This window comes from Aquarana catesbeiana, linkage group LG02 (assembly GCF_042186555.1).
Source record: "Aquarana catesbeiana isolate 2022-GZ linkage group LG02, ASM4218655v1, whole genome shotgun sequence".
NCBI lineage: Eukaryota > Metazoa > Chordata > Amphibia > Anura > Ranidae > Aquarana > Aquarana catesbeiana.
The window spans coordinates 511240979-511256851 of NC_133325.1; positions in this window are offsets into that span (position 1 = coordinate 511240979).

A 15873-nucleotide genomic window follows, 5' to 3' on the forward strand; every position below is an offset into this window, starting at 1 on the left:
AAAAGCTACAATTTCTGGGGAAATTGTGTGAAGTGTTCTTGCCTCCACCTACAGTAGTCTACAACTGGAGTGGGCGGAGTAACTGGGTGGAGTGGCTTGAGTAACTGTTGTGTGGTTGGAGTAGCTGTGAAAAGTGTTAAAAAGCTTAATATTTAAAAAAGTATAAATAGTAGTAAAAAAGTTGAAGAAGTCCCATCATTAGCTGAAAGAGCTGAACATTTTTTTCAAAAATGATTTTTATTTTTTTTTTTCAAAAATTATTTTTTTTTTTTTTTCATGGGGTGGTCATAATGTTTTGGCTAGTCATAATGTTTTGGCTGATCATAGGATGGTCATAATGTTTTGGCTGATCGTGGGGTGGTCATAATGTTTTGGCTGATCATGGGGTTGTCAGCTTTTGTCACCTCCCACTCTAGTTTTGAACATTTCACCATTCACTCCTATGGGAATTTCGCCGCAAAAACGACAATATTTTGTGAACCATTTGGCGAAACGTTCCACAAAGTAATAGCACACCATTCGGGAAAAATCCGCACATTTCAGTATATTACTGTCTATGTAGTGTAAAAGCTCTGGGAGGTGTTAGGGTAGTAAATTTGGCTATAATAAGAATAATAATATATATGTGAGATAACAGTAATTTGTCTTGCTATGCAAGAACACATAATAACATGAACCAGGTGACAGTGATGCAAAGCTCGCATCAGACACAGATCAGTGAGGAATACTGGAAGTGATTGTCAACCACGGCATAGAACAAATCATTAGTGGGAATGCTTCAGCATGATCCACTATTTAGTGGGAATGCTTCAGCAGTACCACTATTGTTATTCATTTTTATTTATTTTTAATTAGTGGGACTGCTTCAGCAGTCCCACTATTGTTATTCGTTTTTATTAGTGGGACTGCTTTAGCAGTCCCACTATTGTTATTCGATTTTATTTATTTTTATTTATTCCGTACGATTTTTGGCTCTACGTAACTCCTGCATACTTTCAGCTATTAAAACCATTCAACTATTAAAATGTTCAGCTCTTTCAGCTGATGATGGGATTTTTTTTAACTTTTTTTCTCCTATTTACACTTTTTAAAATATTAAGCTTTTTAACACTTTTTTTTTAACATTGAAGTCAATGAGAGCATGCTTCAGATCCTTAAAATCTTCTTCTGCTCCCAAAAGTTTCAGCTCCTTCATACTTTCACCTACAGACATCAAACAAACTTTAAAATGTTCACAAAATATTCAGCTATCTGGCTATATCTTTTCAGTTTGATATCTTTTTACAGTTTTTGTGAAAAAGCTGTTTGTTTAGTGGTCATTTCAGGAAATTTTAGCTATTAAACAGAGTGTACTGTGTTCCTTTTTTGTTGCCATGGTTACCAAAGCTTCTGTTATACACAAGGGGGAGGTGGCTGGAGCATCTCGGCTCTGATTACAGAGCCCGGGGGAAGGGACAGACACACCATGTACTGATTTATAATTGAGGAATATGATGGGGCAGTTTTGATGGGGCAATTCTGATCGGGCAGTTTTGATGGTGGCAATATGATGGGGCAATTTTGATGGGACAATTCTGATGGGGCAGTTTTGATGGTGGCAATATGATGGGGCAGTTTTGATGGGGCAGTTTTGATGGGGCAATTCTGATGGGGCAGTTTTGAGGGTGGCAATATGATGGGGCAATTCTGATGGGGCAGTTTTGATGGTGGCAATATGATGGGGCAGTTTTGATGGGGCAATTCTGATGGGGCAGTTTTGATGGGGACAGTTTTGATGGGATGATTCTGATGGGGCAGTTTTGATGGCAATATGATGGGGGCAGTTTTGATGGTGGCAATATGATGGGGGCAGTTTTGATGGTGGCAATATGATGGGGCAGTTTTGATGGTGGCAGTATGATGGGGCAGTTTTGATGGGGCAATTCTGATGGGGCAGTTTTTATGGGGCAATTCTGATGGGGCAGTTTTGATGGTGGCAATATGATGGGGCAGTTTTGATGGTGGCAATATGATGGGGCAGTTTTGATGGGGCAATTCTGATGGGGCAGTTTTGATGGTGGCAATATGATGGGGCAGTTGTGATGGGGCCAATTTGATGGGGCAGTTTTGATGGCAATATGATGGGGGCAGTTTTGCTGGGGGCCGTTTTAGCAATTCAGCTATTCAGCATTCCCACGCATTTTCCCCAGGAAATGCATTTTATAGTTTTTATTAGTGGGAGTGCTTTAGCACTCCCACTATTGTTATTCAATTTTATTTATTTTTATTATTTAATTTTATTCTATACGTTTTCTGGCTCTGCGTAACTTCTGCATACTTTTAGCTATTAAAACCATTCAACTATTAAAATGTTCAGCTCTTTCAGCTGATGATGGGACTTTTTCAACTTTTTTTTCTAATATTTATACTTTTTAAAGTATCAAGCTTTTTAACACTTATTTTTTAACATTGAAGTGAATGAGAGCATGCTTCAAATCTTCTTCCGCTCCCAAAAGTTTCAGCTCCATCATACTTTCACCTACAGATGCCAAACAAACTTTAAAATGTTCACAAAATATTCAGCTATCTGGCTATATCTTTTCTGTTTGATATCTTTTACAGTTTTTGTGAAAAAGCTGTTTGTTTAGTGGTCATTTCAGGAAATTTTAGCCATTAAACAGAGTGTACTGTTTGTACTGTACTGTACTGGTTACCAAAGCTTCTGTTATACACAGGGGGGAGGTGGCTGGAGCATCTTAACTCTGATTACAGAGCTCAGGGGAGGGGACAGACACACCATGTACTGACCATGTACTGATTTATAATTGAGGAATATGATGGAGCAGTTTTGATGGTGGCAATATGATGGGGCAGTTCTGATGGGGCAATTCTGATGGGGCAGTTTTGATGGGGACAATTTTGATGGGGCAATTCTGATGCGGCAGTTTTGATGGTGGCAATATGATGGGGCAGTTTTGATGGTGGCAATATGATGGGGCAGTTTTGATGGTGGCAATTCTGATGGGGCAGTTTTGATGGTGGCAATATGATGGGACAATTTTGATGGGGCAGTTCTGATGGGGCAGTTTTGATGGCAATATGATGGGGGCAGTTTTGATGGTGGCAATATGATGGGGCAGTTTTGATGGGGCAATTCTGATGGGGCAGTTTTGATGGTGGCAATATGATGGGGCAGTTTTGATGGGGCAATTCTGATGGTGGCAATATGATGGGGCAGTTTTGATGGGGCAATTCTGATGGGGCAGTTTTGATTGTGGCAATATGATGGGGAAGTTTTGATGGGGACAATTTTGATGGGGCAATTCTATAGGGGCAGTTTTGATGGCAATATGATGGGGGCAGTTTTGATGGGGCAGTTTTGATGGTGGCAATATGATGGGGCAATTCTGATGAGGCAGTTTTGATGGGGACAATTTTGATGGGGCAATTCTGATGGGGCAGTTTTGATGGCAATATGATGGGGGCAGTTTTGATGGTGGCAATATGATGGGGCATTTTGGATGGTGGCAATATGATGGGGCAGTTTTGGTGGGGCAATTCTGATGGGTCAGTTTTGATGGGGCAATTCTGATGGGGCAGGTTTGATGGTGGCAATATGATGGGGCAGTTTTGATGGGGCAATTCTGATGGGGCAGTTTTGATGGTGGCAATATGATGGGGCAGTTTTGATGGGGACAATTTTGATGGGGCAATTCTGATGGGGCAGTTTTGATGGTAATATGATGGGGGTAGTTTTGATGGCGGCCATTTTACCAATTCAGCATTCCCACACATTTTCCCCAGGAAATACATTTTCTAGTTATTATTTAATTTTATTCCGTACGTTTTTTGGCTCTGCGTAACTTCTGCATACTTTCAGCTATTAAAACCATTCAACTATTTAAATGTTCGTCTCTTTCAGCTGATGATGGGACTTTTTTTTACTTTTTTCTACTATTTATACTTTTTAAAATATGAAGCTTTTTAACACTTTTTTTTAACATTGAAGTCAATGGGAGCATGCTTTAGATCCTTAAAATCTTCTTACACTCCCAAAAGTTTCAGCTCCTTCATACGTTTTTGTGAAAAAGCTGTTTAGTGGTCATTTCAGGAAATTTTATCGCTTAAACAGAGTGTACTGCGCTGCTTTTGTTGCCAGGTTTACCAAAGCTTCTATTATACACAGGGGGGGGGTGGCTGGAGCATCTCAGCTCTGATTTCAGAGCCTGGGGGAGGGGACAGACACACCATGTACTGATTTATAATAGAGGAATAAGATGGGGCAGTTTTGATGGTGGCAATATGATGGGACAGTTTTGATGGGACAATTCTGATGGGGCAGTTTTGATGGTGGCAATATGATGGGGCAGTTTTGATAGGGCAATTCTGATGGGGCAGTTTTGATGGTGGCAATATGATGGGTCAGTTTTGATGGGGCAATTCTGATGGGGCAGTTTTGATGGTGGCAATATGATGGGGCAGTTTTGATGGAGACAATTTTATTGGAGCAGTTTTAAAGGTGGCAATATGATGGGGCAGTTTTGATGGTGGCAATATGATGGGGCAGTTTTGATGGAGCAATTCTGATGGTGGCAATATGATGGGGCAGTTTTGATGGGGCAATTCTGATGGTGGCAATATGATGGGGCAGTTTTGATGGGGCAGTTTTGATGGGACAATTCTGATGGGGCAATTCTGATGGGGCAGTTTTGATGGTGGCAATATGATGGGGCAGTTTTGATGGGGACAATTTTGATGGGGCGATTCTGATGGGGCAGTTTTGATGGCAGTATGATAGGGGCAGTTTTGCTGGGGGCCGTTTTAGCAATTCAGCTATTCAGCATTCCCACGCATTTTCCCCAGGAAATGCATTTTCTAGTTTTATGTAATATTTATTATTCCGTACGTTTTTTGGCTCTGCGTAACTTCTGCATACTTTCAGCTATTAAAACCATTCGACTATTAAAATGTTCGTCTCTTTCAGCTGATGATGGGACTTTTTCAACTTTTTTTCTACTATTTATACTTTTTAAAATATTAAGCTTTTTAACACTTTTTTTAACATTGAAGTGAATGAGAGCATGCTTCAGATCCTTAAAATCTTCTTTCTCTCCCAAAAGTTTCAGCTCCTTCATACTTTCACCTACAGACGGAAAACAAACTTTAAAATATTCAGCTATCTGGCTATATCTTTTCAGTTTGATATCTTTTACAGTTTTTGTGAAAAAGCTGTTTAAGTTTAGTGATCATTTCAGGAAATTTCATTTTAAAGGCCTTTGTTGCCATGGTTACCAAAGCTTCTTATACACAGTGATGGGTGGTGGGGGAGGCGGCTGGAGCATCTCAGCTCTGATTACAAACCCGGGGGAAGGGACAGACACACTATGTACTTATTTAAAATAGAGAAATATGATGGGCCAGTTTTGATGGGGCAATTCTAATGGGGCAGTTTTGATGGTGGCAATTTGATGGGGCAGTTTTGATGGGGCATTTCTGATGGGGCAGTTTTGATGGTGGCAATATAATGGGGCAGTTTTAATGGGGCAGTTATGACTGTGGCAATATGATAGGGGAGTTTTGATGGGGCAATATGATGGGCAAATTTTGATGTATAAAATTCTTCACATTTCCCAGCGAAATGCACAGCCAACTTCTTTTTTAAATCGCTGACATGCCCACATTTTTAGGTTTATCAACATAAATTTTATACAGATACGTTCACAAAGTCCGTGTGTCTGTAACGGTGAAGTCGCTGTTTCCATAGCATGTACTGTTGTGGATTTATTAAGGCTCGTTTCAAGGATTCTCTCACACTGTCTCTCACTCAGGCAGCTAGCAGATAGTGAGGATATGTTTTTTACAGTGTGTTCAGGAGACAGGCAGCTAGCAGATAGGGAGATGCTATTCAGCATTCCCACGCATTTTCTCCAGGAAATGCATTTTCTAGTTGGAAATGCCTCTATATAGGCTGGAAGAGGACAACATTCATACGCACAGTGGCTAAGCGGTTAACACTTCTGCCTAGCAGAACTAGGGTCGTAGGTTCGAATACCAACCATGGTGCTACCTGCCTGGAATTTGCATGTTCTCCCTGTGTGGGTTTCCTCAGTGTATTCTTGTTTCCTCCCACACTCCAAAGACATGCTGGTAGTTTAAAGGGGTTGTGTTTTTCTTCATCCCCTCGGTGGAGACGCGCTCTCCCTCTCTGCACGGGGTCCTGGCTCTTGATTGGATAGATTGATAGCAGCTCAGCCATTGGCTTCCGCTGCTGTCAATCAAATCCAATGATGCGGGTGCCAGGGGGTGGGGCCGTGTCCGGTCTGTCTATGGACGCAAATGCTGGACTTGGGAGTGCGCCCACAAGGTAACCCCTGGGAGAGCGCTTTTCCTAGGGGGTTATTTGATGCGAGTAGGCGCTATGAGAGCTGCCGAGGGACCCCAGAAGAGGATGATTGGGGCCACACTGTGCAAAACGAACTGCACAGTGGAGGTACGTATAAGATGTATGTTATTTAGAAAAAACAAACCATGAAGCTTTAGAATCACTTTAACCACTTCAGCCCCTGGAAGGATTTACCCCCTTAATGACCATAGTACCGTAGTGATACGGCACTACGTCGCTTTCACAATTGCGCGGTCGTGCGACGTTGTACCCAAACAAAATTTTTGTGCTTTTTTTCCCACAAATAGAGCTTTCTTTTGGTGGTATTTGATCACCTCTGCAGTTTTTATTTTTTGCGCTATAAACAAAAAAAAGATTGACAATTTTGATATAAAAAAAAATATTTTTTTTACTTTTTGCTATAATAAATATACCCCAAAAAATGTAAAAAAGCTAATTTCTTCATCAGTTTAGGCCAATACATATTTTTGTTAAAAAAATCGCAATAAGCGTATATTCATTGGTTTTGCGCAAACGTTATAGCATCAAAAAAATAGGGGATAGATTTTTGCCATTTTTATTTTATATATTTATTTATTTATTTGTACTCGTAATGGCGGTGATCAGCGATTTTTAGCGGGACTGCAACATTGCGGCGGACAGATCGAACACGTTGGACACTTTTTTGGGACCAGTGACATTTATTCAGCAATCAATGCACTGATAACCCCTTCCCTGCCAGTGTCATTTATAGAGTTAACACTAGGGGGCAATCAAAGGGTTAAATGTGTCCTAGAGAGGTGTGTCTAACTGTGGGGGGAGGGGACTGACTGGGAGTACAGAGAAAGAGGAACAGACGATCACACTGTATTCCCCTGACAGAAATCTGATCTGCTTTGTGTACACAGTCAGATCCCCGTTCTGGCTCTCTGTGGAGTGATCGCAGTTGGCCAGCAGCCCCACTGTACAGGAAGCGCCGTGCCGGTACGCCAATTCACGCAATAGCCGTCCTGCCACAGTATAACTGCGGCGGCTGGTCGGCAAGTGGTTAATTGGCTCCTGTCTTAATTGGCCCTAGTGTGTATGACTGTGAGATAGGGACCTTAAATTGTAAGCTCCTTGAGGACAGGGAACTGATGTAAATGTACAATATATATGTAATGTCCTGCATAAATTGATGGTGCTATATAATAATGTAATAAATAAATAATCTATTGCCCCTGCTATGCTGCTGGCTCTGAACAAATTATTCAGCTTCACAAACACAGAAACAGAAGACTGACAAATGTCCAAATAGTCCATTGTGACTGTTACTTTTTATAAACATTTTTCTCTGGGACTAGACCTATGCACTAAAACTGATAACAGCATGCAAGCTAAAATAGAGTATTTGTTATGCGAGTAGTGTGAAATGCACCATCAAAAAAGTGCGTTGTGGTGCTTTGCCAGTGCATGTGTAATTCCGATCACCTCAATGCACAGTAATAAAGTACCATGTTTTGTGGTACATTGCATTCCCAGTACATGTTTCTTTTTTGGTGTGGTATGGCGCATTAAATAGCTTATTCAAATGAACAGACTGCCCTAACACAAAGCATGTTAAAGTGCAAAGTAGCACACTTTGTTGTAATGCACTACAGAAGTGTAAACCCAGCTGTAGTGTTGATTGAGTCATATAGTATTTAAACAAAGTTCTAAGCCCCTTCAGATGATTTAGAAGCATTTTTTGGTGTGTTTTTGAAGTTCTGCAAGTGTTTTTGCATGTGCATGCAAGCTCAGGCATTTTTGTTGAAGATGAGAGCATAGGAGAACAGTTGTTCAGGCGCAAACGTGCACAAAACCATTTGTGTCGCTCATGTGCATTTGCTTGCATTAAAGTCTATAAGGTCAAATATGCACAACACAGTTTCAACAAAAGCTCATGTACATTTTTCCGCTTCAAGCACTGAGCATAGGAATGTGAACAGCCACAACAGAGGACAATGGGATTCTAAAGCCCCGTACACACGATCGGACTTTCCGACGGGAAATGTTGGATGACAGGCTGTTGGCAGACAATTTGACCATGTATACGCTCCATTGGACAATTGTTGTCGGACTTTCCGCCAACAAATGTTGGCTAGTATGTCGTTAAATTTTCCGCCAACAAATGTGTGTTGTCTGATCTTCCGATCATGTGTACACAAGTCCATCAGACAAAAGTCCAAAGTACAAACACGCATGCTCAGAAGTAAGGACGAGCCAGAGGAGGTCGGTCTTGTAAACTAGCGTTCGTAATGGAGAATTAACATTCGTGACGTGGCAAATTCTGAAATCTCCAAACCCAGCACAAAATTCTCTTCTTCTTTAATGGGATAATAATGAAGCTGCTTTGCTGGTGATACTGGAGTTATTGCAAACAAATTTTCAAAGGCTTTTTTTTTCTAGTGATCTCAAGAATAATATTATTATGTTTTTTTTTTTTTTTATTTGGGCAAGGTACCACAACACCATTATCAAAGCTACAACTATGTTGGTGTCTCTTGTCAATTTTACATTGTATTTTTTAAAATGTAACTGCCTACTCCCAAACTATCATTTGAAGTAAAACACATAGCCAAGTATTATTTTACACAATTTTTTTTATTGTGCATTAAAAAATAAAAAAATAAAATTAGACATGCTATCTGCCAATAGAACTTAACCAAAAAGTGCATTCTATGCATCCAAAAATATAGAAAATATACCAAATCAAATCATTATTCAACCAAAAAAACAATGTCAAAGCAATAACTCCAAGGCCAATAATAAATAGCACGTTATCTCCTCTGATTCTGCAACATGGCTGGTTGACGAACGGCCGTTCAGAAACTAACTGAAAAGCACGAAATGAAAAACGCGAGAAAAGCGCAAATCAACACTCACTAAACTTCTACTAACATGAAATTAGCAAAAGGAGCCCAAAGGGTGGCGCTAAAAAGCTGAAAAACCACATAGTAGGTCTAGTATGTCACTACATTCGTAATTGTTGGCCAACATTTGTGTGACCGTGTGTATGCAAGACAAGTTTGAGACAACGTCCTTCGGACAAAATTCCACGGGTTCGTATTGCGATCTGTGAACCAATCTGGGGGGTGTCATTATCATTGTATTGACACTCACAGCGGTTCGCGGAGGGCAGTGTGAACTGCCTGCGGGAGAGATGCAATGTGGGAAACAAAGACAATATATTGTGACTTTATTGTCTCCATACGATAGGATTGGACTCTTGTAGGTGGAGGGTACCTTTTTTAAATTTTCCCCCCTTTTTATGGTTGTTGTATTTAAATGTATATCCAATATAATTTGTTATATTTTTATACTCATGCTGTGCCTACAAAGTCTGTGTTCTGAGAAGCTGAGCTAGCTTCTCTTCTGTTTTACTGCTTTAACTGCTGATGGAAAAAGGTATTTAGCAGTTTATATTTACTAAAACCAGTGGCGGCTGGTGGGGTTTTTTTTGGGGGGGTAGTGACAACCCGCCCCCGGGCCGCTTGTGGAGGGGCACTACCACCCCCCCGCCTCACCACCATACCCATAGCTGCCAACTGTCCCGGATTTCCCGGGACATTCCCGGGACTTGGACTTCATTCCCGGATTTGTGGTGTCCCGGGAAATGTCCCGAAAAATCCGGTTCCCGTTTTTGAAACCGCCACCGCCGCCGCCGCCGCCGCTAGAGGTCGGCGGCCGGCGGAGACTGTGTCTCCGCCGGCCGCCATTTTGTGGAAGTTCAGGAAGACGGCTGGGGGGGGCTAGACAAAGCTTCTGCATCGCCGCCCACCCCCTGCCCCGCTCCGCCTCGGCCCGCCTACCCCCCGCCCCGCTGCCAGTCTGATATGGAAAGGGGCGGGGGTTCTAGGTGGGGGGGAGCGCGCGCACCGCTGTGGGACACCTGATGTGAGTGGGGGGGGGCACTGGGGACACCTGATGTGAGTGGGGGGGGCACTGGGGACACCTGATGTGAGTGGGGGGGCACTGGGGACACCTGATGTGAGTGGGGGGGGCACTGGGGACACCTGATGTGAGTGGGGGGGCACTGGGGACTCCTGATGTGAGTGGGGGGGGCACTGGGGACACCTGATGTGAGTGGGGGGGCACTGGGGACTCCTGATGTAAGTGGGGGGGCACTGGGGACACCTGATGTGAGTGGGGGGGGCACTGGGGACTCCTGATGTAAGTGGGGGGGCACTGGGGACACCTGACGTGAGTGGGGGGGGCACTGGGGACACCTGATGTGAGTGGGGGGGGGCACTGGGGACACCTGATGTGAGGGGGGGCACTGGGGACACCTGATGTGAGTGGGGGGGCACTGGGGACACCTGATGTGAGTGGGGGGGCACTGGGGACTCCTGATGTGAGTGGGGGGGCACTGGGGACACCTGATGTGAGTGGGGGGGGCACTGGGGACTCCTGATGTAAGTGGGGGGGGCACTGGGGACACCTGATGTGAGTGGGGGGGGCACTGGGGACACCTGATGTGAGTGGGGGGGGCACTGGGGACACCTGATGTGAGTGGGGGGGCACTGGGGACTCCTGATGTGAGTGGGGGGGCACTGGGGACACCTGATGTGAGGGGGGGGCACTGGGGACACCTGATGTGAGGGGGGGCACTGGGGACTCCTAATGTGAGGGGGAGCTCCGCCGGGGACACCTGATGTGAGCGGGAGCTCCGCCGGGGACTCCTGATGTGAGGGGGGCTCCGCCGGGGACTCCTGATGTGAGGGGGGGCTCCGCCGGGGACTCCTGATGTGAGGGGGGGCTCCTCCGGGGACACCTGATGTGAGGGGGAGCTCCGCCGGGGACTCCTGATGTGAGGGGGGGCTCCGCTGGGGACTCCTGGTGTGAGGGGGGCTCCGCCGGGGACTCCTGGTGTGAGGGGGGGCTCCGCCGGGGACTCCTGGTGTGAGGGGGGGCTCTGCCGGGGACTCCTGGTGTGAGGGGGGCTCCGCTGGGGACATCTGATGCAAGGATGGACTCTGCTCGGACATCTGAAGCAAGGACGGACAGCTGGTGGCAGGCGACGTGGCTGGTGACACGCTCAGGGATCCCACTGATTCTGCATTATGGTGAGTTGAATGATTTCATTTTATATTACAATATAATAATAGAAATAATGCGCTTCAATCATCCTGACACCATAACAACCATGGTGCCGGGATGATTGAAGTGTTAACACCAGGTGTTTGGAGTATTTTTATCTGCTGATTGTTAAACTTTCTAGAATACACATATTTCTATTGTGTAGGATCTGGGGCTGCTGTCCCGTCATTTCCGTCTCTCTCCCCCTCTCTCCCCCTCTCTCCCCCTCTCTCCCCCTCTCTCCCCCTCTCCATCCCTCATTCATTTCAGACTCTAACCACACCCTCTAGAGCCACGCCCATTTAAGCCACGCCCACAATTTCGCGTAAACCACGCCCATTTCCCCCCGCACTTGTCTATTTTTGCTAGGCCACGCCTGCTGACGAATGCCCCGCCCCCTAATTATTGGACAGCTCCGCCTACAGCCACAAAAGTGTCCCACATTTTTTTTTTTACAATGTTGGCAACTATGCATACCTGCTTCTCGATAGACTAGGAGGAGGATCAGTGTTGCAACAGTCAATTTTCATTCGCTGTTGCAACACATGTGGGTGTGTTCCAGACGCAATGCTCTGCGTCCTGAGTCCACCCTATTTTGAAGCCTATTAGAACCTATGGCTCTAATCAGGTTCTTCAAAAAAAAAACCTGGCCGCTCTAATGCATATGCCCGGCGACCCAAAAGGGGTAGGACACATGAATAGGGGGCGGCCATGGATAGATTCATGCTATGCATGAATCTAACCACTGCATATAGGGAGTAGCGAGGATAGGGGGGCGACTCCCCTAATGGACGGGCCACCCCTAACTAAAATGATGGCATTTCCATGTTCTGTGTATGACCAGATATAGTGAATGCAGTATCCTGGGTTTAGTAACACTTTAATTTATCATTATTTTAAGAGGTGATGCCTGTGCAGTAATCTTTACCTACCCCAAACTGGATACTCTGCACAGCATATAAAGCAAAAAAAGTAGTAATAAAAATCAGACAACTGGAAATCTTAATTCCTGTTATGGATCTTCACCCAGTAAAAGCTTTTTTCTCACGGACTGGACTTAGACACTGAGTTTAGTAACACTTTAACTGAACATGCTGAAGTTATTAGCTGATTGGCTACATGCACAGCTGCACCAGATTTTTCACTCTCCAGTTTGAGGCTACATTCACACTTGAGCTGATTGTTTTCAGGCATTTTTCAAGTGTTTTTTCAGGCGTTTTTGAGTGCTTTTTTTAGCAGATTTGCAAATATTATAGGTGTTTTTTCAGGAGCTTTTTATTTAGGCGTTTTTTGCTATAACCCAATAGAAATCTGTGTAAGGTGTGGCGTGATGCTAGAAAAGGGGAAGGCAGTTGCCGTTTGAGCTGAAAATGATTGAAAAAACTCTCATTTCTCGTTTTTTAGGCTGTTTCCATCTACGTTGATGGGGACAAAAATGCTCAAGTCTGCCTGAAAAGTATCTTGTGTACTTTTTTGAGTTACTGGCATTTTGCTATAGATGACAAAATGTTCAAATGTGAACAGGGGCCATTGAAATGAATTACATTTTGTTGTTGAGTGTTTCTGAGTGTTGAGCTGAAAAATGTAATGGACCTAAAGACCTAAATGTAATGTAGGGTAATGTGCAGGGGGTCCAGAGCTGTTGGGGGGTCTGTGTAATGTGCAGGGGGTCCAGAGCTGTGTGGGAGGGGGTGTAATGTGGAGGGGGTCGAGAGCTGTGGGGGGCTGTGTAATGTGCAGGGGGTTCAGAGCTGTGGGGGGTCTGTGTAACCTGAGCTGTGGGGGGCCGTGTAATGTGCAGGGGGTCCAGAGCTGTGGGGGGGCTGTGTAATGTGCAGGAGGTCCAGAGATGTGGGGGGCTGTGTAATGTGCAGGGGGTCCAGAGCTGTGGGGATGTGTAATGTGCAGGGGTCCTGAGCTGTGGAGTGGAGAGCTGTGTAATGTAAAGTGGTCCAGAGGTGCAAGGGTTTGTGTAATGTAAAGGGGTCCAGAGGTGGATGGGGTTGTGTAATGTAAAGGGGTGCAGGGTGCTGTGTAATGTAATGGGGTCCAGAGGTACAGGGGGTTGTGTACTGTAAAGGGGTCCAGAGGTGCATGAAGTCGTGTAATGTAAAGGGGTCCAGAGGTGCAGGGTGCTGTGTAATGTAAAGGAGTCCAGAGCTGCAGGGGGGCTGTGTAATGTGCAGGGGTCCAGAGCTGTGGGGGCTGTGTAATGTTAAGTGGTCCAGTTGGGGAGAGGGGGTACAAAGTAGTGACAAAGAGATTTTGGGGGATGCAATGGTAAGCAGGGGGACAGTGTGTTGTTTTTACAATTTAAAGTTGGGGGGTGTCAGATATAGGATCCGCCCCAGGTGCCAAATGCTCTAGGTACGCCCCTGGATGTAATGGTACTGCTGGAACAGCTAAAGGGCAATATGTATAAACCTATTACAAGACAATTTATATGGTACAATTCATAGATGCCCCAACAAGAAATGTTGCTCTGCCTAACCTGGTAATCTCAAACCATGCGGAGCTTATTACTAATATTCATATAAAAGAACATCTGGGTAGCAGTGACCATAACACAATTTCATTTAATATTGGCTGTAAACAACAAGCTCATACTGGAAAGATAAAAACACTTACATTTAACAGAGCAAATATTCCAAGGGTGACGGTTGCTCTCCAAGACTATGGCTCGGTTCACACTAGTGCGACTCCAAAGTTGCGCGATTTCCAGTGTGACTTTCACGTGACTTATTAAACTCTATGACACATAAGTTGCAAGATGGTCACATCAAAGTAGTGCAGGAATGTTTTTTAAAGATACTGTGACTTTAGTAGCATAGATTAGAATAGGTGCAATTGAAATAAATGGGTTTCAACTTGTCATGTAACTTAATTTGTCGCAAGTTGCATGACAAGTCGCACAAACCTTAGACTGGAAGGGAATATTGGCATCAGTGAACACAGAAGAGAAATGGAAATTCTTCAAAATGACTGTGTGTGAACACACTGCAAAATACAATATATTCCCATGGGTAATAAGTTTAACAGGCTGAAAATAAAACCTATGTGGCTCACGGCCAATGTTAAAAAAGCTATAAATAATAAGAAAAGAGCTTTAAAAAAAATTGAAAAAAAGAAGAAACACTAAGCTAAGCAGGGCAATAACTTCTCCGCAGGATGTGGAAATCTTGCAAAAAGACCTGAACAAATTAATGGGGTGGGCGACTACATGGCAAATGAGGTTCAATGTAGAAAAATGTAAAATAATGCATTTGGGTGGCAAAAATATGAATGCAATCTATACACTGGGGGGAGAACCTCTGGGGGAATCTAGGATGGAAAAGGACTTGGGGGTCCTAGTGGATGATAGGCTCAGCAATGGCATGCAATGCCAAGCTGCTGCTAATAAAGCAAACAGAATATTGGCATGCATTAAAAGGGGGATCAACTGCAGAGATAAAACAATAATTCTCCCGCTCTACAAGACTCTGGTCCGGCCGCACCTGGAGTATGCTGTCCAGTTCTGGGCACCAGTCCTCAGGAGGGACGTACTGGAAATGGAGCGAGTACAAAGAAGGGCAACAAAGCTAATAAAGGGTCTGGAGGATCTTAGTTATGAGGAAAGGTTGCGAGCACTGAACTTATTCTCTCTGGAGAAGAGACGCTTGAGAGGGGATATGATTTCAATTTACAAATACTGTACTGGTGACCCCACAATAGGGATGAAACTTTTTCGCAGAAGAGAGTTTAATAAGACTCGTGGCCACTCATTACAATTAGAAGAAAAGAGGTTTAACCTTAAACTACGTAGAGGGTTCTTTACTGTAAGAGCGGCAAGGATGTGGAATTCCCTTCCACAGGCGGTGGTCTCAGCGGGGAGCATTGATAGCTTCAAGAAACTATTAGATAATCACCTGAATGACCGCAATATACAGGGATATGTAATGTAATACTGACACATAATCACACACATAGGTTGGACTTGATGGACTTGTGTCTTTTTTCAACCTCACCTACTATGTAACTATATATATATATCATCGTTACAAAGAATATAACAGAATATGTAAACAGAAAATCAAGACTGCAAAAATTCAAAATGAACGACAGATGCAAAAGATAGCAGGACAAACCCCAATTTTTTTTTCAAATGATATAATAGTAGAAAGGTCTGAGCATGTAGGCCCTTTACAAAATAATCTTGACTGGGGACAAAGACAAAGCAAATGTATTAAATACCTTCTTCAGCTCTTTGTATACAAAAGAGTATGGGGAGTCCATAATGGGGATGGTAGTGACACTGCCCCAAATGATCCACAATGGCTCAAAAGTGATATGGTCCAGAAATATTTAGACAAAATAAATGTGGATAAAGCACTTGGACCAGATGACATCGACCCATGGATCCTAAAGGAATTGAGCTC